The sequence below is a fragment of the Lepidochelys kempii genome, chromosome 21, assembly GCF_965140265.1.
Source record: "Lepidochelys kempii isolate rLepKem1 chromosome 21, rLepKem1.hap2, whole genome shotgun sequence".
Taxonomy (NCBI): domain Eukaryota; kingdom Metazoa; phylum Chordata; order Testudines; family Cheloniidae; genus Lepidochelys; species Lepidochelys kempii.
In genome coordinates this window covers 19,701,877-19,727,142 of record NC_133276.1, presented here as the reverse complement: position 1 = coordinate 19,727,142, position 25,266 = coordinate 19,701,877, and positions in this window count along the sequence as shown.

The window sequence follows — 25,266 nt, the reverse complement described above, 5'->3', positions numbered from 1 at the left end:
AGCTAGGAAACAGAGCTGTAAACAGGGGAGTTTGAGTGGGAGTTCTGTTGGAGGAGAAGGTATTTGTGTGTGTGTGTTTGGTTTTGTATTGTTAGTATCTGTATGTGTAGTGGCTTTGTGCTAGTAGAGAAGCTGAGCCCTGAGTAGGGGGCTGGGCTTTCCTGACTAGGAGTCCTATGAAGGTAGCAGCCAGTCAGGCAGCGGCACAGACAGCTGCAGCGGCACAGGAGCTATCAAACAGAGCTGTAAACAGGGGAGTTTGAGTGGGAGTTCTGTTGGAGGAGAAGGTATTTGTGTGTGTTTTTGTATTGGTAGTATCTGTATGTGTAGAGGCTTGGAGGGGCTAGGTGCTGGGAGAGAAGCTGAGCCCTGATTAGGGGGCGGGGCTTCACTGACTAGGGGTTCTATAAAGTTAGTAGCCAGTCAGACAGCGGCACAGGAGCTAGCAAACAGAGCTGTAAACAGCGGAGTTTGAGTGGGAGTTCTGTTGGAGGAGAAGGTATTTGTGTGTGTTTGGTTTTGTATTGGTAGTATCTGTATGTGTACGGGCTTTGTGCTGGGAGAGAAGCTGAGCACTGATTAGGGGGCGGGGCTTCACTGACTAGGGGTCCTATAAAGGTAGGAGCCAGGCAGGCAGCGGCACAGACAGCTGCAGCGGCACAGGAGCTAGCAAACAGAGCTTTTAACAGGGGAGTTGGAGTGGGAGTTCTGTTGGAGGAGAAGATATTTGTGTGTGTTTGGTTTTGTATTGGTAGTATCTGTATGTGTAGAGGCTTGGAGGGGCTTTGTGCTGGGAGAGAAGCGGAGCCCTGATTAGGGGGCGGGGCTTCACTGACTAGGGGGTCCTGTAAAGGTAGCAGCCAGTCAGGCAGCGGCACAGACAGCTGCAGCGGCAAAGGAGCTAGCAAACAGAGCTGTAAACAGGGGAGTTTGAGTGGGAGTTCTGTTGGAGGAGATGGTATTTGTGTGTGTTTGCTTTTGTATTGGTAATATCTGTATGTGTAGAGGCTTGGAGGGGCTTTGTGCTGGGAGAGAAGCTGAGCCCTGATTAGGGGGCGGGGCTTGACTTACTAGGGGTCCTACAAAGGTAGCAGCCAGTCAGGCAGCGGCTAAGACAGCTGCAGCGGCACAGGAGCTAGCAAACAGAGCTTTTAACAGGGGAGTTGGAGTGGGAGTTCTGTTGGAGGAGAAGATATTTGTGTGTGTTTGGTTTTGTATTGGTAGTATCTGTATGTGTAGAGGCTTGGAGGGGCTTTGTGCTGGGAGAGAAGCTGAGCCCTGATTAGGGGGCGGGGCTTGACTTACTAGGGGTCCTACGAAGGTAGCAGCCAGTCAGGCAGCGGCTAAGACAGCTGCAGCGGCACAGGAGCTAGCAAACAGAGCTGTAAACAGGGGAGTTTGAGTGGGAGTTCTGTTGGAGGAGAAGGTATTTGTGTGTGTGTGTTTGGTTTTGTATTGTTAGTATCTGTATGTGTAGGGGCTTTGTGCTAGGAGAGAAGCTGAGCCCTGAGTAGGGGGCGGGGCTTTCCTGACTAGGGGTCCTATGAAGGTAGCAGCCAGTCAGGCAGCGGCACAGGAGCTAGCAAACAGAGCTTTTAAAAGGGAGTTGGAGTGGGAGTTCTGTTGGAGGAGAAGGTATTTGTGTGTGTTTGGTTTTGTATTCGTAGTATCTGTATGTGTAGAGGCTTGGAGGGGCTTTGTGCTGGGAGAGAAGCTGAGCCCTGATTAGGGGGCGGGGTTGACTGACTAGGGGTCCTAGAAAGGTAGCAGCCAGTCAGGCAGCGGCTAAGACAGCTGCAGCGGCACAGGAGCTAGCAAACAGAGCTGTAAACAGGGGAGTTGGAGTTCTGTTGGAGGAGAAGGTATTTGTGTGTGTTTGGATTTGTATTGTCAGTATCTGTATGTGCAGGGGCTTTGTGCTGGGAGAGAAGCTGAGCCCTGATTAGGGGGCGGGGCTTCACTGACTAGGGGTCCTATAAAGGTAGCAGCCAGTCAGGCAGCAGCACAGGAGCTAGCAAACAGAGCTGTAAACAGGGGAGTTTGAGTGGGAGTTCTGTTGGAGGAGAAGGTATTTGTGTGTTTTTTTGTATTGGTAGTATCTGTATGTGTAGAGGCTTGGAGGGGTTGGTGCTGGGAGAGAAGCTGAGCCCTGATTAGGGGGCGGGACTTCACTGACGAGGGGTCCTCTAAAGGTATCAGCCAGTCAGGCAGCGGCACAGACAGCTGTAGCGGCACAGGAGCTAGCAAACAGAGCTGTAAACAGGGGAGTTTGAGCGGGAGTGATGTTGGAGGAGAACGTGTTTGTGTTAGTTTGGTTTTGTATTGGTAGTATCTGTATGTGTAGGAGCTTGTAGGGGCTTTGTGCTGGGAAACAAGCTGAGCCCTGATTAGGGGGCGGGGCTTCACTGACTAGGGGGTCCTATAAAGGTAGCAGCCAGTCAGGCAGCGGCACAGGAGCTAGGAAACAGAGCTGTAAACAGGGGAGTTTGAGTGGGAGTTCTGTTGGAGGAGAAGGTATTTGTGTGTGTGTGTGTGTTTGGTTTTGTATTGGTAGTATCTGTATATGTAGAGGCTTGGAGGGGCTTTGTGCTGGGAGAGAAGCTGAGCCCTGATTAGGGGGCGGGGCTTCACTGACTAGGGGTCCTATAAAGGTAGCAGCCAGTCAGGCAGCGGCACAGGAGCCAGCAGACAGAGCTGCTACCAATACAAAACCAAACACACACAAATACCTTCTCCCCCAACAGAACTCCCACTCAAACTCCCCTGTTTACAGCTCTGTTTGCTAGCTCCTGTGCCGCTGCCTGACTGGCTGCTACCTTTATAGGACCCCTAGTCAGTGAAGCCCCGCCCCCTAATCAGGGCTCAGCTTCTCTCCCAGCACAGAGCCCCTACACATACAGATACTACAATACAGAACCAAACACACACAAATACCTTCCCCTCCAAAAGAACTCCCACTCAAACTCCCCTGTTTACAGCTCTGTTTGCTAGCTCCTGTGCCGCTGCAGCTGTCTGTGCCGCTGCCTGACTGGCTGCTACCTTTATAGGACCCCTAGTCAGTGAAGCCCCGCCCCCTAATCAGGGCTCAGCTTCTCTCCCAGCAGAAATCCCCTCCAAGATTCTGCACATACAGATACCACCAATACAAAACCAAACACACACACAAATACCTTCTCCTCCAACAGAACTCCCACTCAAACTCCCCTGTTTACAACTCTGTTTGCTAGCTCCTGTGCCGCTGCAGCTGTCTGTGCTGCTGCCTGACTGGCTGCTACCTTTATAGGACCCCTAATCAGGGCTCTGCTTCTCTCCCAGCACAAAGCCCCTACACATAAAGATACCACCAATACAAAACCAAACACACACAAATACCTTCTCCTCCAACAGAACTCCAACTCAAACTCCCCTGTTTACAGCTCTGTTTGCTAGCTCGTGTGCCGCTGCAGCTGTCTGTGCTGCTGCCTGACTGGCTGCTACCTTCATAGGACCCCTAGTCAGTGAAGCCCCGCCCCCTAATCAGGGCTCAGCTTCTCTCCCAGCGGAAATCCCCTCCAAGATTCTGCACATACAGATACCACCAATACAAAACCAAACACACACACAAATACCTTCTCCTCCAACAGAACTCCCACTCAAACTCCCCTGTTTACAGCTCTGTTTGCTAGCTCCTGTGCTGCTGCAGCTGTCTGTGCCGCTACCTTTATAGGACTCCTAGTCAGTGAAGCCCCGCCCCCTAATCAGGGCTCAGCTTCTCTCCCAGCACAAAGCCCCTCCAAGCCTCTACACATACAGATACTACAAATACAAAACCAAACACACACAAATACCTTCTCCTCCAACAGAACTCCCACTCAAACTCCCCTGCTTACAGCTCTGTTTGCTAGCTCTTGTGCCGCTGCAGCTGTCTGTGCCGCTGCCTGACTGGCTGCTCCCTTTATAGGACCCCTAGTCAGTGAAGCCCCGCCCCCTAATCAGGCCTCAGCTTCTCTCCCAGCACAAAGCCCCTACACATACATATACTACCAATACAAAACCAAACACACACAAATACCTTCTCCTCCAACAGAACTCCCACTCAAACTCCCCTGTTTACAGCTCTGTTTGCTAGCTCCTGTGCCGGTGCCTGACTGGCTGCTACATTTATAGGACCCCTAGTCAGTGAAGCCCCGCCCCCTAATCAGGGCTCAGCTTCTCTCCCAGCACAAAGCCCCTTCCAATTCAGATACCACCAATACAAAACCAAACACACACAAATATTTTCTCCTCCAACAGAACTCCCACTCAAATTACCCTGTTTACAGCTCTGTTTGCTAGCTCCTGTGTCGCTGCAACTGTCTGTGCTGCTGCCTGACTGGCTTCTACCTTGATAGGACCCCTAGTCAGTGAAGTCCCGCCCCCTAATCAGGGCTCAGCTTCTCTCCAAACACAAAGCCCCTTCCAATTCAGATACCACCAATACAAAACCAAACACACACAAGTACATTCTCCTCCAACAGAACTCCCACTCAAATTCCCCTGTTTACAGCTCTGTTTGCTAACTCCTGTGTCGCTGCAGCTGTCTGTGCCGCTACCTTTATAGGACTCCTAGTCAGTGAAGCCCCGCCCCCTAATCAGGGCTCAGCTTCTCTCCCAGCACAAAGCCCCTCCAAGCCTCTACACATACAGATATTACCAATACAAAACCAAACACACAAAAATACCTTCTCCTCCAACAGAACTCCCACTCAAACTCCCCTGTTTACAGCTCTGTTTGCTAGCTCCTGTGCCGGTGCCTGACTGGCTGCTACCTTTATAGGACCCCTAGTCAGGGAAGCCCCGACCCCTAATCAGGGCTCAGCTTCTCTCCCAGCACAAAGCCCCTACATATACAGATACCACCAATACAAAACCAAACACACACAAATACTTTCTCCTCCAACAGAACTCCCACTCCAACTCCCCTGTTTACAGCTCTGTTTGCTAGCTCCTGTGCCGCTGCCTGACTGGCTGCTACCTTTATAGGACCCCTAGTCAGTGAAGCCCCGCCCCCTAATCAGGGCTCAGCTTCTCTCCCAGCACAAAGCCCCTCCAAGCCTCTACACATACACATAGTACCAATACAAAACCAAAAACAAACAAATTCCTTCCACTCCAACAGAACTCCCACTCCAACTCCCATGTTTACAGCTCTGTTTGCTAGCTCCTGTGCCGCTGCCTGACTGGCTGCTACCTTTATAGGACCCCTAGTCAGTGAAGCCCCGCCCCCTAATCAGGGCTCAGCTTCTCTCCCAGCACAAAGCCCCTCCAAGCCTCTACACATACACATAGTACCAATACAAAACCAAAAACACACAAATTCCTTCTCCTCCAACAGAACTCCCACTCAAACTCCCCTGTTTACAGCTCTGTTTGCTAGCTCCTGTGCCGCTGCCTGACTGGCTGCTCCCTTTATAGGACCCCTAGTCAGTGAAGCCCCGCCCCCAAATCAGGGCTCAGCTTCTCTCCCAGCACAAAGCCCCTTCCAATTCAGATACCACCAATACAAAACCAAACACACACAAATACTTTCTCCTCCAACAGAACTCCCACTCAAACTCCCCTGTTGACAGCTCTGTTTGCTAGCTCCTGTGCCGGTGCCTGACTGGCTGCTACCTTTATAGGACCCCTAGTCAGGGAAGCCCCGCCCCCTAATCAGGGCTCAGCTTCTCTCCCAGCACAAAGCCCCTCCAAGCCTCTACACATACAGATACTACCAATACAAAACCAAACACACACAAATACCTTCTCCTCCAACAGAACTCCCACTCAAACTCCCCTGTTTACAGCTCTGTTTGCTAGCTCCTGTACCGCTGCCTGACTGGCTGCTACCTTTATAGGACCCCTAGTCAGGGAAGCCCCGCCCCCTAATCAGGGCTCAGCTTCTCTCCCAGCACAAAGCCCCTCCAAGTCTCTACACATACAGATACGAACAATACAAAACCAAACACACACAAATACCTTCTCCTCCAACAGAACTCCCACTCAAACTCCCCTGTTTACAGCTCTGTTTACTAGCTCCTGTGCCGCTGCAGCTCTCTGTGCTGCTGCCTGACTGGCTGCTACCTTCATAGGACCCCTAGTCAGTGAAGCCCCGCCCCCTAATCAGGGCTCAGCTTCTCTCCCAGCACAGAGCCCCTGCAAATACAGATACTACCAATACAAAACCAAACACACACAAATACCTTCTCCTCCAACAGAACTCCCACTCAAACTCCCCTGTTTACAGCTCTGTTTGCTAGCTCCTGTGCCGCTGCCTGACTGGCTGCTACCTTTATAGGACCCCTAGTCAGTGAAGCCCCGCCCCCTAATCAGGGCTCAGCTTCTCTCCCAGCACAAAGCCCCTCCAAGCCTCTACACATACAGATACTACCAATACAAAACCAAATACACACAAATACCTTCTCCTCCAACAGAACTCCCACTCAAACTCCCCTGTTCACAGCTCTGTTTGCTAGCTCTTGTGCCGCTGCAGCTGTCTGTGCCGCTACCTTTATAGGACTCCTAGTCAGTGAAGCCCCGCCCCCTAATCAGGGCTCAGCTTCTTTACCAGCACAAAGCCCCTACACATACATATACTACCAATAGAAAACCAAACACACACAAATACCTTCTCCTCCAACAGAACTCCCACTCAAACTCCCCTGTTTACAGCTCTGTTTGCTAGCTCCTGTGTCGCTGCAGCTGTCTGTGCTGCTGCCTGACTGGCTTCTACCTTTATAGGACCCCTAGTCAGTGAAGCCCCGCCCCCTAATCAGGGCTCAGCTTCTCTCACAGCACAAAGCCCCTTCCAATTCAGATACCACCAATACAAAACCAAACACACACAAATACTTTCTCCTCCAACAGAACTCCCACTCAAACTCCCCTGTTTACAGCTCTGTTTGCTAGCTCCTGTGCCGGTGCCTGACTGGCTGCTACCTTTATAGGACCCCTAGTCAGGGAAGCCCCGCCCCCTAATCAGGGCTCAGCTTCTCTCCCAGAAAAAAGCCCCTACATATACAGATACCACCAATACAAAACCAAACACACACAAATACTTTCTCCTCCAACCGAACTCCCACTCAAACTCCCCTGTTTACAGCTCTGTTTGCTAGCTCCTGTGCCGCTGCAGTTGTCTGTGCCGCTGCGTGACTGGCTGCTACCTTTATAGTACCCCTAGTCAGTGAAGCCCCACCCCCTAATCAGGGCTCAGCTTCTCTCCCAGCACAAAGCCCCTCCAAGCCTCTACACATACAGATACTACCAATACAAAACCAAACACACACAAATACCTTCTCCTCCAACAGAACTCCCACTCAAACTCCCCTGTTTACAGTTCTGTTTGCTAGCTCTTGTGCCGCTGCAGCTGTCTGTGCCGCTGCCTGACTGGCTGCTCCCTTTATAGGACCCCTAGTCAGTGAAGCCCCGCCCCCTAATCAGGGCTCAGCTTCTCTCCCAGCACAAAGCCCCTTCCAATTCAGATACCACCAATACAAAACCAAACACACACAAATACCTTCTCCTCCAACAGAACTCCCACTCAAACTCCCCTGTTTACAGTTCTGTTTGCTAGCTCTTGTGCCGCTGCAGCTGTGTGTGCCGCTACCTTTATAGAACTCCTAGTCAGTGAAGCCCCGCCCCCTAATCAGGGCTCAGCTTCTCTCCCAGCACAAAGCCCCTCCAAGCCTCTACACATACAGATACTACCAATACAAAACCAAACACACACAAATACCTTCTCCTCCAACAGAACTCCCACTCAAACTCCCCTCTTTACAGCTCTGTTTGCTAACTCCTGTGTCGGTGCCTGACTGGCTGCTCCCTTTATAGGACCCCTAGTCAGGGAAGCCCCGCCCCCTAATCAGGGCTCAGCTTCTCTCCCAGCACAAAGCCCCTTCCAATTCAGATACCACCAATACAAAACCAAACACACACAAATACCTTCTCCTCCAACAGAACTCCCACTCAAACTCCCCTGTTTACAGTTCTGTTTGCTAGCTCTTGTGCCGCTGCAGCTGTGTGTGCCGCTACCTTTATAGGACTCCTAGTCAGTGAAGCCCCGCCCCCTAATCAGGGCTCAGCTTCTCTCCCAGCACAAAGCCCCTCCAAGCCTCTACACATACAGATACTACCAATACAAAACCAAACACACACAAATACCTTCTCCTCCAACAGAACTCCCACTCAAACTCCCCTCTTTACAGCTCTGTTTGCTAACTCCTGTGTCGGTGCCTGACTGGCTGCTCCCTTTATAGGACCCCTAGTCAGGGAAGCCCCGCCCCCTAATCAGGGCTCAGCTTCTCTCCCAGCACAAAGCCCCTTCCAATTCAGATACCACCAATACAAAACCAAACACACACAAATACTTTCTCCTCCAACAGAACTCCCATTCAAACTCCCCTGTTTACAGCTGTTTGCTAGCTCCTGTGCTGCTGCAGCTCTCTGTGCCGCTACCTTTGTAGGACTCCTAGTCAGTGAAGCCCCGCCCCCTAATCAGGGCTCAGCTTCTCTCCCAGCACAAAGCCCCTCCAAGCCTCTACACATACAGATACTACCAATACAAAACCAAACACACACAAATACCTTGTCCTCCAACAGAACTCCCACTCAAACTCCCCTGTTTACAGCTCTGTTTGCTAGCTCCTGTGCCGCTGCCTGACTGGCTGCTCCCTTTATAGGACCCCTAGTCAGTGAAGCCCCGCCCCCTAATCAGGGCTCAGCTTCTCTCCCAGCACAAAGCCCCTCCAAGTCTCTACACATACAGATACGAACAATACAAAACCAAACACACACAAATTCCTTCTCCTCCAACAGAACTCCCACTCAAACTCCCCTGTTTACAGCTCTGTTTGCTAGCTCCTGTGCCGCTGCAGCTGTCTGTGCTGCTGCCTGACTGGCTTCTACCTTTATAGGACCCCTAGTCAGTGAAGCCCCGCCCCCTAATCAGGGCTCAGCTTCTCTCCCAGCACAAAGCCCCTTCCAATTCAGATACCACCAATACAAAACCAAACACACACAAATACTTTCTCTTCCAACAGAACTCCCACTCAAACTCCCCTGTTTACAGCCCTCTTTGCTAGCTCCTGTGCCGCTGCCTGACCTGCTGCTACCTTTATAGGACCCCTAGTCAGTGAAGCCCCGCTCCCTAATCAGGGCTCAGCTTCTCTCCCAGCACAAAGCCCCTACACATACATATACTACCAATACAAAACCAAACACACACAAATACCTTCTCCTCCAACAGAACTCCCACTCAAACTCCCCTGTTTACAGCTCTGTTTGCTAGCTCCTGGGCCACTGCCTGACTGGCTGCTCCCTTTATAGGACCCCTAGTCAGGGAAGCCCCGCCCCCTAATCAGGGCTCAGCTTCTCTCCCAGCACAAAGACCCTACATATACAGATACCACCAATACAAAACCAAACACACACAAATACTTTCTCCTCCAACAGAACTCCCACTCAAACTCCCCTGTTTACAGCTCTGTTTGCTAGCTCCTGTGCCGCTGCAGTTGTCTGTGCCGCTGCGTAACTGGCTGCTACCTTTATAGTACCCCTAGTCAGTGAAGCCCCACCCCCTAATCAGGGCTCAGCTTCTCTCCCAGCACAAAGACCCTACATATACAGATACCACCAATACAAAACCAAACACACACAAATACCTTCTCCTCCAACAGAACTCCCATTCAAACTCCCCTGTTTACAGCTGTTTGCTAGCTCCTGTGCTGCTGCAGCTCTCTGTGCCGCTACCTTTGTAGGACTCCTAGTCAGTGAAGCCCCGCCCCCTAATCAGGGCTCAGCTTCTCTCCCAGCACAAAGCCCCTCCAAGCCTCTACACATACAGATACTACCAATACAAAACCAAAGACACAGAAATACCTTCTCCTCCAACAGAACTCCCACTCAAACTCCCCTGTTTACAGCTCTGTTTGCTAGCTCTAGTGCCGCTGCCTGACTAGCTGCTACCTTTATAGGACCCCTAGTCAGTGAAGCCCCGCCCCCTAATCAGGGCTCAGCTTCTCTCCCAGCACAAAGCCCCTTCCAATTCAGATACCACCAATACAAAACCAAACACACACAAATACTTTCTCCTCCATCAGAACTCCCACTCAAACTCCCCTGTTTACAGCTCTGTTTGCTAGCTCCTGTGTCGCTGCAGCTGTCTGTGCTGCTGCCTGACTGGCTTCTACCTTTATAGGACCCCTAGTCAGTGAAGCCCCGCCCCCTAATCAGGACTCAGCTTCTCTCCCAGCACAAAGCCCCTTCCAATTCAGATACCACCAATACAAAACCAAACACACACAAATACTTTCTCCTCCAACAGAATTCCCACTCAAACTCCCCTGTTTACAGCTCTGTTTGCTAGCTCCTGTGTCGCTGCAGCTGTCTGTGCCGCTGCCTGACTGGCTGCTACCTTTATAGGACCCCTAGTCAGGGAAGCCCCGCCCCCTAATCAGGGCTCAGCTTCTCTCCCAGCACAAAGGCCCTCCAAGTCTCTACACATACAGATACGAACAATACAAAACCAAACACACACAAATACCTTCTCCTCCAACAGAACTCCCACTCAAACTGCCCTGTTGACAGCTCTGTTTGCAAGCTCCTGTGCCGGTGCAGCTGTCTGTGCCGCTACCTTTATAGGACCCCTAGTCAGTGAAGCCCCGCCACCTAATCAGGGCTCGGCTTCTCTCCCAGCACAAAGCCCCTCCAAGCCTCTACACATACAGATACTAACAATACAAAACCAAACGCACACACACATAAATACCTTCTCCTCCAACAGAACTCCCACTCAAACTCCCCTGTTCACAGCTCTGTTTGCTAGCTCCTGTGCCGCTGCCTGAGTGGCTGCTCCCTTTATAGGACCCCTAGTCAGTGAAGCCCCGCCCCCTAATCAGGGCTCAGCTTCTCTCCCAGCACAAAGCCCCTACACATACAGATACTACCAATACAAAACCAAACACACACACACACAAATACCTTCTCCTCCAACAGAACTCCCACTCAAACTCCCCTGTTCACAGCTCTGTTTGCTAGCTCCTGTGCCGCTGCCTGAGTGGCTGCTCCCTTTATAGGACTCCTAGTCAGTGAAGCCCCGCCCCCTAATCAGGGCTCAGCTTCTCTCCCAGCACAAAGCCCCTCCAAGCCTCTACACATACAGATACTACCAATACAAAACCAAACACACACAAATGCCTTCTCCTCCAACAGAACTCCTACACAAACTCCCCTGTTTACAGCTCTGTTTGCCAGCTCCTGTGTCGCTGCAGCTGTCTGTGCTGCTGCCTGACTGGCTGCTACCTTTATAGGACCCCTAGTCAGTGAAACCCCGCCCCCTAATCAGGGCTCAGCTTCTCTCCCAGCACAAAGCCCCTCCAAGCCTCTACACATACAGATACTACCAATACAAAACCAAACACACACAAATACCTTCTCCTCCAACAGAACTCCTACACAAACTCCCCTGTTTACAGCTCTGTTTGCTAGCTCCTGTGCCGCTGCCTGACTGGCTGCTACCTTTATAGGACCCCTAGTCAGTGAAGCCCCGCCCCCTAATCAGGGCTCAGCTTCTCTCCCAGCACAAAGCCCCTGCAAATACAGATACCACCAATACAAAACCAAACACACACAAATACCTTCTCCTCCAACAGAACTCCCACTCAAACTCCCCTGTTTACAGCTCTGTTTGCTAGCTCCTGTGCTGCTGTAGCTGTCTGTGCCGCTACCTTTAGAGGACTCCTAGTCAGTGAAGCCCCGCCCCCTAATCAGGGCTCATCTTCTCTCCCAGCACAAAGCCCCTCCAAGCCTCTACACATACAGATACTACCAATACAAAACCAAACACACACAAATGCCTTCTCCTCCAACAGAACTCCTACACAAACTCCCCTGTTTACAGCTCTGTTTGCTAGCTCCTGTGTCGCTGCAGCTGTCTGTGCTGCTGCCTGACTGGCTGCTACCTTTATAGGACCCCTAGTCAGTGAAGCCCCGCCCCCTAATCAGGGCTCAGTTTCTCTCCCAGCACAAAGCCCCTACAAGCCTCGACACATACAGATACTACCAATACAAAACCTAACACACACACACACAAATACCTTCTCCTCCAACAGAACTCCCACTCAAACTCCCCTGTTTACAGCTCTGATTGCAAGCTCCTGTGCCGCTGCCTGACTGGCTGCTACCTTTATAGGACCCCTAGTCAGTGAAGCCCCGCCCCCTAATCAGGGCTCAGCTTCTCTCCCAGCACAAAGCCCCTCCAAGCCTCTACACATACACATAGTACCAATACAAAACCAAACACACACAAATACCTTCTCCTCCAACAGAACTCCCACTCAAACTCCACTGGTTACAGCTCTGTTTGCTAGCTCCTGTGCCAGTGCAGCTGTCTGTGCCGCTACCTTTATAGGTCTCCTAGTCAGTGAAGCCCCGCCCCGTAAACAGGGCTCAGCTTCTCTCCCAGCACAAAGCCCCTCCAAGCCTCTACACATACAGATACTACCAATACAAAACCTAACACACACAAATACCTTCTCCTCCAACAGAACTCCCACTCAAACTCCCCTGTTCACAGCTCTGTTTGCTAGCTCGTGTGCCGCTGCCTGACTGGCTGCTACCTTTATAGGACCCCTAGTCAGTGAAGCCCCGCCCCCTAATCAGGGCTCAGCTTCTCTCCCAGCACAAAGCCCCTTCAAGTCTCTACACATACAGATACTACCAATACAAAAACACACACAAATACCTTCTCCTCCAACAGAACTCCCACTGAAACTCCCGTTTACAGCTCTGTTTGCTAGCTCCTGTGCCGCTGCCTCACTGGCTGCTACATTTATAGGACCCCTAGTCAGTGAAGCCCCGCCCCCTAATCAGGGCTCAGCTTCTCTCCCAGCACAAAGCCCCTCCAAGCCTCTACACATACAGATACTACCAATACAAAACCAAACACACACAAATAGCTTCTCCTCCAACAGAACTCCCACTCAAACTCCCCTGTTTACAGCTCTGTTTGCTAGCTCCTGTGCCGCTGCCTCACTGGCTGCTACATTTATAGGACCCCTAGTCAGTGAAGCCCCGCCCCCTAATCAGGGCTCAGCTTCTCTCCCAGCACAAAGCCCCTCCAAGCCTCTACACATACAGATACTACCAATACAAAAACACACACACACAAATACCTTCTCCTCCAACAGAACTCCCACTCAAACTCCCCTGTTTACAGCTCTGTTTGCTAGCTCCTGTGCCGCTGCCTCACTGGCTGCTACATTTATAGGACCCCTAGTCAGTGAAGCCCCGCCCCCTAATCAGGGCTCAGCTTCTCTCCCAGCACAAAGCCCCTCCAAGCCTCTACACATACAGATACTACCAATACAAAACCAAACACACACAAATAGCTTCTCCTCCAACAGAACTCCCACTCAAACTCCCCTGTTTACAGCTCTGTTTGCTAGCTCCTGTGCCGCTTCAGCTGTCTGTGCCGCTGCCTGACTGGCTGCTACCTTTATAAGACCCCTAGTCAGTGAAGCCCCGCCCCCTCATCAGGGCTCATCTTCTCTCCCAGCACTTAGCCCCTCCAAGCCTCTACACATACAGATACTACCAATACAAAACCAAACACACACAAATACCTCCTCCTCCAACAAAACTCCCACTCAAACTCCCCTGTTTACAGCTCTGTTTGCTAGCTCCTGTGCCGCTGCAGCTGTCTGTTCCGCTGCCTGACTGGCTGCTACCTTTATAGGACCCCTAGTCAGTGAAACCCCGCCCCCTAATCAGGGCTCAGCTTCTCTCCCAGCACAAAGCCCCTCAAAGCGTCTACACATACAGATACCACTAATACAAAAACACACACAAATACCTTCTCCTCCAACCGAACTCCCACTCCAACTCCCCTGTTCACAGCTCTGTTTGCTAGCTCCGGTGCCGCTGCCTGACTGGCTGCTACCTTTATAGGACCCCTAGTCAGTGAAGCCCCGCCCCCTAATCAGGGCTCAGCTTCTCTCCCAGCACAAAGCCCCTCAAAGCGTCTACACATAGAGATACCACCAATACAAAAACACACACAAATACCTTCTCCTCCAACAGAACTCCCACTCAAACTCCCCTGTTTACAGCTCTGTTTGCTAGCTACTGTGCCGCTGCAGCTGTCTGTGCTGTACCTGACTGGCTGCTACCTTTATAGGACCCCTAGTCAGAGAAGCCCCGCCCCCTAATCAGGACTCAGCTTCTCTCCCAGAACGAAGCCCCTACATATACAGATACCACCAATACAAAACCGAACACACACAAATACCTTCTCCTACAACAGAACTCCCACTCAAACTCCCCTGTTTACAGCTCTGTTTGCTAGCTCCTGTGCCGCTGCCTGACTGGCTGCTCCCTTTATAGGACCCCTAGTCAGGGAAGCCCCGCCCCCTAATCAGGGCTCAGCTTATTTCCCAGCACAAAGCCCCTACATATACAGATACCACCAATACAAAACCAAACACACACACACACAAATACCTTCTCCTCCAACAGAACTCCCACTCAAACTCCCCTGTTTACAGCTCTGTTTGCTAGCTCCTGTGCTGCTGTAGCTGTCTGTGCCGCTACCTTTATAGAACTCCTAGTCAGTGAAGCCCCGCCCCCTAATCAGGGCTCAGATTCTCTCCCAGCACAAAGCCCCTCCAAGCCTCTACACATACAGATACTACCAATACAAAACCAAACACACACAAATGCCTTCTCCTCCAACAGAACTCCTACACAAACTCCCCTGTTTACAGCTCTGTTTGCTAGCTCCTGCGTCGCTGCAGCTGTCTGTGCTGCTGCCTGACTGGCTGCTACCTTTATAGGACCCCTAGCCAGTGAAACCCCGCCCCCTAATCAGGGCTCAGCTTCTCTCCCAGCACAAAGCCCCTCCAAGCCTCTACACATACAGATACTACCAATACAAAACCAAACACACACAAATATCTTCTCCTCCAACAGAACTCCCACTCAAACTCCCCTGTTCACAGCTCTGTTTGCTAGCTCCTGTGCCGCTGCCTGACTGGCTGCTACCTTTATAGGACCCCTAGTCAGTGAAGCCCCGCCCCCTAATCAGGGCTCAGCTTCTCTCCCAGCACAAAGCCCCTGCAAATACAGATACCACCAATACAAAACCAAACACACACAAATACCTTCTCCTCCAACAGAACTCCCACTCAAACTCCCCTGTTTACAGCTCTGTTTGCTAGCTCCTGTGCCGCTGCAGCTGTCTGTGCCGCTACCTTTGTAGGACTCCTAGTCAGTGAAGCCCCGCCACTAATCAGGGCTCAGTTTCTCTCCCAGCACAAAGCCCCTACAAGCCTCGACACATACAGATACTACCAATACAAAACCTAACACACACACACACAAATACCTTCTCCTCCAACAGAACTCCCACTCAAACTCCCCTGTTTACAGCTCTGATTGCAAGCTCCTGTGCCGCTGCCTGACTGGCTGCTACCTTTATAGGACCCCTAGTCAGTGAAGCCCCGCCCCCTAATCAGGGCTCAGCTTCTCTCCCAGCACAAAGCCCCTCCAAGCCTCTACACATACAGATACTACCAATACAAAACCAAACACACAAATACCTTCTCCTCCAACAGAACTCCCCCTCAAACTCCCCTGTTTACAGCTCTGTTTGCTAGCTCCTGTGCCGCTGCCTGCTCCCTTTATAGGACCCCTAGTCAGGGAAGTCCCGCCCCCTAATCAGGGCTCAGCTTCTCTCCCAGCACAAAGCCCCTACATATACAGATACCACCAATACAAAACCAAACACACACAAATACCTTCTCCTCCAACAGAACTCCCACTCAAACTCCACTGTTTACAGCTCTGTTTGCTAGCTCCTGTGCCGGTGCAGCTGTCTGTGCCGCTACCTTTATAGGACTCCTAGTCAGTGAAGCCCCGCCCCGTAAACAGGGCTCAGCTTCTCTCCCAGCACAAAGCCCCTTCAACCCTCTACACATACATATACTACCAATACAAAACCTAACACACACACACACAAATACCTTCTCCTGCAACAGAACTCCCACTCAAACTCCCCTGTTTACAGCTCTGTTTGCAAGCTACTGTGCCGCTGCAGCTGTCTGTGCTGCTGCCTGACTGGCTGCTACCTTTATAGGACCCCTAGTCAGAGAAGCCCCGCCCCCTAATCAGGACTCAGCTTCTCTCCCAGCACGAAGCCCCTACATATACAGATACCACCAATACAAAACCGAACACACACAAATACCTTCTCCTACAACAGAACTCCCACTCAAACTCCCCTGTTTACAGCTCTGTTTGCTAGCTCCTGTGCCACTGCAGCTGTCTGTTCCTCTGCCTGACTGGCTGCTACCTTTATAGGACCCCTAGTCAGTGAAGCCCCGCCCCCTAATCAGGGCTCAGCTTCTCTCCCAGCACAAAGCCCCTCCAAGCCTCTACACATACAGATACTACCAATACAAAAACACACACACACAAATACCTTCTCCTCCAACAGAACTCCCACTCAAACTCCCCTGTTTACAGCTCTGTTTGCTAGCTCCTGTGCCGCTTCAGCTGTCTGTGCCGCTGCCTGACTGGCTGCTACCTTTATAAGACCCCTAGTCAGTGAAGCCCCGCCCCCTCATCAGGGCTCATCTTCTCTCCCAGCACTTAGCCCCTCCAAGCCTCTACACATACAGATACTACCAATACAAAACCAAACACACACAAATACCTCCTCCTCCAACAAAACTCCCACTCAAACTCCCCTGTTTACAGCTCTGTTTGCTAGCTCCTGTGCCGCTGCAGCTGTCTGAGCCGCTGCCTGACTTGCTGCTACCTTTATAGGACCCCTAGTCAGTGAAGCCCCGCCCCCTAATCAGGGCTCAGCTTCTCTCCCAGCACAAAGCTCCGCCAAACCCCTACACATACAGATACTACCAATACAAAACCAAACACACACAAATACCTTCTCCTCCAACAGAACTCCCACACAAACTCCCCTGTTTACAGGTCTGTTTGCTAGCTCCTGTTCCGCTGCAGCTGTCTGAGCCGCTGCCTGACTGGCTGCTACCTTTATAGGACCCCTAGTCAGTCAAGTCCCGCCCCCTAATCAGGGCTCAGCTTCTCTCCCAGCACAAAGCCCCTCCAAGCCTCTACACATACAGATACCACTAATACAAAAACACACACAAATACCTTCTCCTCCAACCGAACTCCCACTCCAACTCCCCTGTTCACAGCTCTGTTTGCTAGCTCCGGTGCCGCTGCCTGACTGGCTGCTACCTTTATAGGACCCCTAGTCAGTGAAGCCCCGCCCCCTAATCAGGGCTCAGCTTCTCTCCCAGCACAAAGCCCCTCAAAGCGTCTACACATAGAGATACCACCAATACAAAAACACACACAAATACCTTCTCCTCCAACACAACTCCCACTCAAACTCCCCTGTTCACAGCTCTGTTTGCTAGCTCCTGTGCCGCTTCAGCTGTCTGTGCCGCTGCCTGACTGGCTGCTACCTTTATAGGACCCCTAGTTAGTGAAGCCCCGCCCCCTAATCAGGGCTCAGCTTCTCTCCCAGCACAAAGCCCCTGCACATACAGATACTGACAATACAAATCCAAACACACACAAATACCTTCTCCTCCAACAGAACTCCAACTCCCCTGTTTACAGCTCTGTTTGCTAGCTCCTGTGCCGCTGCAGCTGTCTTAGCCGCTGCCTGACTTGCTGCTACCTTTATAGGACCCCTAGTCAGTGAAGCCCCGCCCCCTAATCAGGGCTCAGCTTCTCTCCCAGCACAAAGCTCCGCCAAACCCCTACACATACAGATACTACCAATACAAAACCAAACACACACAAATACCTTCTCCTCCAACAGAACTCCCACACAAACTCCCCTGTTTACAGGTCTGTTTGCTAGCTCCTGTTCCGCTGCAGCTGTCTGAGCCGCTGCCTGACTGGCTGCTACCTTTATAGGACCCCTAGTCAGTCAAGTCCCGCCCCCTAATCAGGGCTCAGCTTCTCTCCCAGCACAAAGCCCCTCCAAGCCTCTACACATACATATACTACCAATACAAAACCAAACACACACAAATACCTTCTCCTCCAACAGAACTCCCACACAAACTCCCCTGTTCACAGCTCTGTTTGCTAGCTCCTGTGCCGCTGCCTGACTGGCTGCTACCTTTATAGGACCCCTAGTCAGGGAAGCACCGCCCTCTAATCAGGGCTCAGCTTCTCTCCCAGCACAAAGCCCCTGCACATACAGATACTGACAATACAGAACCAAACACACACAAATACCTTCTCCTCCAACAGAACTCCCACTCCAACTCCCCTGTTTACAGCTCTGTTTGCTAGCTCCTGTGCCGCTGCAGCTGTCTGTTCCCCTGCCTGACTGGCTGCTACCTTTATAGGACCCCTAGTCAGTGAAGCCCCGCCCCCTAATCAGGGCTCAGCTTCTCTCACAGCACCTAGCCCCTCCAAGCCTCTACACATACAGATACTACCAATACAAAAACACACACACACAAATACCTTCTCCACCAACAGAACTCCCACTCAAACTCCCCTGTTTACAGCTCTGTTTCCTAGCTCCTGTGCCGCTGCCTCACTGGCTGCTACTTTTATAAGACCCCTAGTCAGTGAAGCCCCGCCCCCTAATCAGGGCTCAGCTTCTCTCCCAGCAGAAAGCCCCTACACATACAGATACTACCAATACAAAACCAAACACACACAAATACCATCTCCTCCAACAGAACTCCCACTCAAACTCCCCTGTTTACAGCTCTGTTTGCTAGCTCCTGTGCCGCTGCCTGACTGGCTGCTACCTTTATAGGACCCCTAGTCAGGGAAGCCCCGCCCCCTAATCAGGGCTCAGCTTCTCTCCCAGCACAAAGCCCCTGCACATACAGATACTGACAATACAAAACCAAACACACACAAATACCTTCTCCTACAACAGAACTCCCACTCAAACTCCCCTGGTCACAGCTCTGTTTGCTAGCTCCTGTGCCGCTGCAGCTATCTGTTCCTCTGCCTGACTGGCTGCTACCTTTATAGGACCCCTAGTCAGTGAAGCTCCGCCCCCTAATCAGGGCTCAGCTTCTCTCCCAGCACCTAGCCCCTCCAAGCCTCTACACATACAGATTCTACCAATACAAAAACACACACAAATACCTTCTCCTCCAACAGAACTCCCACTCAAACTCCCCTGCTTAGAGCTCTGTTTGTTAGCTCCTGTGCCGCTGTCTGACTGGCTGCTGCCTTTATAAGACCCCTAGTCAGGGAAGCCCCGCCCCCTAATCAGGGCTCAGCTTCTCTCCCAGCACAAAGCCCCTACACATACAGATACTGACAATACAAAACCAAACACACACAAATACCTTCTCCTCCAACAGAACTCCCACTCCAACTCCCCTGTTTACAGCTCTGTTTGCTAGCACCTGTGTCGCTGCAGCTGTCTGTTCCTCTGCCTGACTGGCTGCTACCTTTATAGTACCCCTAGTCAGTCAAGCCCCGCCCCCTAATCAGGGCTCAGCTTCTCTCCCAGCACAAAGCCCCTTCAAGCCTCTACACATACATGTACTACCAATACAAAACCAAACACACACAAACACCATCTCCTCCAACAGAACTCCCACTCAAACTCCCCTGTTTACAGCTCTGTTTGCTAGCTCCTGTGCCCCTGCAGCTGTCTGTGACGCTGCATGACTGGCTGCTACCTTTATAGGACCCCTGTTCAGTGAAGCCCCGCCCCCTAATCAGGGCTCAGCTTCTCTCCCAGCACAAAGCCCCTCCAAGCCTATATACATACAGATACCACCAATACAAAACCAAACACACACAGAAATACCTTCTCCTCAAAAAGAACTTCCACTCAAACTCCCCTGTTTACTGCTCTATTTGCTAGCTCCAGTGCCGCTGCAGATGTCTGTGCCGCTGCCTGACTGGCTGGTACCTTTATAGGACCCCTAGACAGGGAAGCCCCGCCCCCTAATCAGGGCTCAGCTTCTCTCCCAGCACAAATCCCCTCCAAGCCTCTACACATACAGATACTACCAATACAAAACCAAACACACACAGAAATACCTTCTCCTCCAACAGAACTCCCTCTCAAACTCCCCTGTTTACAGCTCTGTTTGCTAGCTCCTGTGCCGCTGCCTGACTGGCTGCTCCCTTTATAGGACCCCTAGTCAGTGAAGCCCCGCCCCCTAATCAGGGCTCAGCTTCTCTCCCAGCACAAAGCCCCTCCAAGCCTATACACATACAGATACCACCAATACAAAACCAAACACACACAGAAATGCCTTCTCCTCCAACAGAACTCCCACTCAAATTCCCCTGTTTACAGCTCTGTTTGCTAGCTCCAGTGCCGCTGCAGCTGTCTGTGCCGCTGCCTGACTGGCTGGTACCTTTATAGGACCCCTAGTCAGTGAAGCCCCGCCCCCTAATCAGGGCTCAGCTTCTCTCCCAGCACAAATTCCCTACACATACAGATACTACCAATACAAAACCAAGCACACACAAATACTTTCTCCTCCAACAGAACTCCCACTCAAACTCCCCTGTTTACAGCTCTGTTTGCTAGCTCCAGTGATGCTGCAGCTGTCTGTGCCGCTGCCTGACTGGCTGCTGCCTTTATAGGACCCCTGGTCATTGAAGCCCCGCCCCCTAATCAGGGCTCAGCTTCGCTCCCAGCACAAAGCCCCTCCAAGCCTCTGCACATACAGATACTACCAATACAAAACCAAACACACACAAATACCTTCTCCTCAAACAGAAATCCCTCTCAAACTCCCCTGTTTAGAGCTCTGTTTGCCAGCTCCTGTGCCGCTGCAGCTGTCTGTTCCGCTGCCTGACTGGCTGCTACCTTTATAGGACCCCTAGTCAGTGAAACCCCGCCCCCTAATCAGGGCTCAGCTTCTCTCCCAGCACAAAGCCCCTCAAAGCGTCTACACATACAGATACCACTAATACAAAAACACACACAAATACCTTCTCCTCCAACCGAACTCCCACTCCAACTCCCCTGTTCACAGCTCTGTTTGCTAGCTCCGGTGCCGCTGCCTGACTGGCTGCTACCTTTATAGGACCCCTAGTCAGTGAAGCCCCGCCCCCTAATCAGGGCTCAGCTTCTCTCCCAGCACAAAGCCCCTCAAAGCGTCTACACATAGAGATACCACCAATACAAAAACACACACAAATACCTTCTCCTCCAACAGAACTCCCACTCAAACTCCCCTGTTCACAGCTCTGTTTGCTAGCTCCTGTGCCGCTTCAGCTGTCTGTGCCGCTGCCTGACTGGCTGCTACCTTTATAGGACCCCTAGTTAGTGAAGCCCCGCCCCCTAATCAGGGCTCAGCTTCTCTCCCAGCACAAAGCCCCTGCACATACAGATACTGACAATACAAATCCAAACACACACAAATACCTTCTCCTCCAACAGAACTCCAACTCCCCTGTTTACAGCTCTGTTTGCTAGCTCCTGTGCCGCTGCAGCTGTCTTAGCCGCTGCCTGACTTGCTGCTACCTTTATAGGACCCCTAGTCAGTGAAGCCCCGCCCCCTAATCAGGGCTCAGCTTCTCTCCCAGCACAAAGCTCCGCCAAACCCCTACACATACAGATACTACCAATACAAAACCAAACACACACAAATACCTTCTCCTCCAACAGAACTCCCACACAAACTCCCCTGTTTACAGGTCTGTTTGCTAGCTCCTGTTCCGCTGCAGCTGTCTGAGCCGCTGCCTGACTGGCTGCTACCTTTATAGGACCCCTAGTCAGTCAAGTCCCGCCCCCTAATCAGGGCTCAGCTTCTCTCCCAGCACAAAGCCCCTCCAAGCCTCTACACATACATATACTACCAATACAAAACCAAACACACACAAATACCTTCTCCTCCAACAGAACTCCCACACAAACTCCCCTGTTCACAGCTCTGTTTGCTAGCTCCTGTGCCGCTGCCTGACTGGCTGCTACCTTTATAGGACCCCTAGTCAGGGAAGCACCGCCCTCTAATCAGGGCTCAGCTTCTCTCCCAGCACAAGGCCCCTGCACATACAGATACTGACAATACAGAACCAAACACACACAAATACCTTCTCCTCCAACAGAACTCCCACTCCAACTCCCCTGTTTACAGCTCTGTTTGCTAGCTCCTGTGCCGCTGCAGCTGTCTGTTCCCCTGCCTGACTGGCTGCTACCTTTATAGGACCCCTAGTCAGTGAAGCCCCGCCCCCTAATCAGGGCTCAGCTTCTCTCACAGCACCTAGCCCCTCCAAGCCTCTACACATACAGATACTACCAATACAAAAACACACACACACAAATACCTTCTCCACCAACAGAACTCCCACTCAAACTCCCCTGTTTACAGCTCTGTTTGATAGCTCCTGTGCCGCTGCCTCACTGGCTGCTACTTTTATAAGACCCCTAGTCAGTGAAGCCCCGCCCCCTAATCAGGGCTCAGCTTCTCTCCCAGCAGAAAGCCCCTACACATACAGATACTACCAATACAAAACCAAACACACACAAATACCATCTCCTCCAACAGAACTCCCACTCAAACTCCCCTGTTTACAGCTCTGTTTGCTAGCTCCTGTGCCGCTGCCTGACTGGCTGCTACCTTTATAGGACCCCTAGTCAGTGAAGCTCCGCCCCCTAATCAGGGCTCAGCTTCTCTCCCAGCACCTAGCCCCTCCAAGCCTCTACACATACAGATTCTACCAATACAAAAACACACACAAATACCTTCTCCTCCAACAGAACTCCCACTCAAACTCCCCTGCTTAGAGCTCTGTTTGTTAGCTCCTGTGCCGCTGTCTGACAGGCTGCTGCCTTTATAAGACCCCTAGTCAGGGAAGCCCCGCCCCCTAATCAGGGCTCAGCTTCTCTCCCAGCACAAAGCCCCTACACATACAGATACTGACAATACAAAACCAAACACACACAAATACCTTCTCCTCCAACAGAACTCCCACTCCAACTCCCCTGTTTACAGCTCTGTTTGCTAGCACCTGTGTCGCTGCAGCTGTCTGTTCCTCTGCCTGACTGGCTGCTACCTTTATAGGACCCCTAGTCAGTCAAGCCCCGCCCCCTAATCAGGGCTCAGCTTCTCTCCCAGCACAAAGCCCCTTCAAGCCTCTACACATACATGTACTACCAGTACAAAACCAAACACACACAAACACCATCTCCTCCAACAGAACTCCCACTCAAACTCCCCTGTTTACAGCTCTGTTTGCTAGCTCCTGTGCCCCTGCAGCTGTCTGTGACGCTGCATGATTGGCTGCTACCTTTATAGGACCCCTGTTCAGTGAAGCCCCGCCCCCTAATCAGGGCTCAGCTTCTCTCCCAGCACAAAGCCCCTCCAAGCCTATATACATACAGATACCACCAATACAAAACCAAACACACACAGAAATACCTTCTCCTCAAAAAGAACTTCCACTCAAACTCCCCTGTTTACTGCTCTATTTGCTAGCTCCAGTGCCGCTGCAGATGTCTGTGCCGCTGCCTGACTGGCTGGTACCTTTATAGGACCCCTAGACAGGGAAGCCCCGCCCCCTAATCAGGGCTCAGCTTCTCTCCCAGCACAAATCCCCTCCAAGCCTCTACACATACAGATACTACCAATACAAAACCAAACACACACAGAAATACCTTCTCCTCCAACAGAACTCCCTCTCAAACTCCCCTGTTTACAGCTCTGTTTGCTAGCTCCTGTGCCGCTGCCTGACTGGCTGCTCCCTTTATAGGACCCCTAGTCAGTGAAGCCCCGCCCCCTAATCAGGGCTCAGCTTCTCTCCCAGCACAAAGCCCCTCCAAGCCTATACACATACAGATACCACCAATACAAAACCAAACACACACAGAAATGCCTTCTCCTCCAACAGAACTCCCACTCAAATTCCCCTGTTTACAGCTCTGTTTGCGAGCTCCAGTGCCGCTGCAGCTGTCTGTGCCACTGCCTGACTGGCTGGTACCTTTATAGGACCCCTAGTCAGTGAAGCCCCGCCCCCTAATCAGGGCTCAGCTTTTCTCCCAGCACAAAGCCCCTCCAAGCCCCTACACATACAGGTACTACCAATACGAAACCAAACACACACATATACCTTCTCCTCCAACAGAACTCCCACTCAAACTCCCGTGTTTACAGCACTGTTTGCTAGCTGCTGTGCCGCTGCCTGACTGGCTGCTGCCTTTATAGGACCCCTGGTCATTGAAGCCCCGCCCCCTAATCAGGGCTCAGCTTCGCTCCCAGCACAAAGCCCCTCCAAGCCTCTGCACATACAGATACTACCAATACAAAACCAAACACACACAAATACCTTCTCCTCAAACAGAAATCCCTCTCAAACTACCCTGTTTAGAGCTCTGTTTGCCAGCTCCTGTGCCGCTGCAGCTGTCTGTGCCGATGCCTGACTGGCTGCTACCTTTATAGGACCCCTAGTCAGTGAAGCCCCGCCCCCTAATCAGGGCTCAGCTTCTCTCCCAGCACAAAGCCCCTGCACATACAGATACCACCAATACAAAACCAAACACACACAAATACCTTCTGCTCCAACAGAACTCCCACACAAACTCCCCTGCTTACAGCTCAGTTTTGTAGCTCCTGTTCCGCTGCAGCTGTCTGTGCCCCTGCCTGACTGGCTGCTCCCTTTATAGGACCCCTCGTCAGTGAAGCCCCGCCCCCTAATCAGGGCTCAGCTTCGCTCCCAGCACAAATCCCCTCCAAGCCTCTACACATACAGATACTACCAATACAATACCAAACACACACACAAATACCTTCTCCTCCAACAGAAGTCCCACTCAAACTCCCCTGTTTACAGCTCTGTTTGCTAGCTCCTGTACCGCTGCAGCTGTCTGTGTCGCTGCCTGACTGGCTGCTCCCTTTATAGGACCCCTAGTCAGTGAAGCCCCACCCCCTAATCAGGGCTCAGCTTCTCTCCCAGCACAAAGCGCCTCCAAGCCTCTACACATACAGATACTACCAATACAAAACCAAACACACACAAATACCTTCTCCTCCAACAGAACTCCCACTCAAACTCCGCTGTTTACAGCTCTGTTTGCTAGCTCCTGTGCCACTGCAGCTGTCTGTGCCGCTGCCTGACTGGCTGCTGCCTTTATAGGACCCCTAGTTAGTGAAGCCCCGCCCCCTAATCAGGGCTCAGCTTCTCTCCCAGCACAAAGCCCCTACACATACAGATACTACCAATACAAAACCAAGCACACACAAATACCTTCTCCTCCAACACAACTCCCACTCAAACTCCCCTGTTTACAGG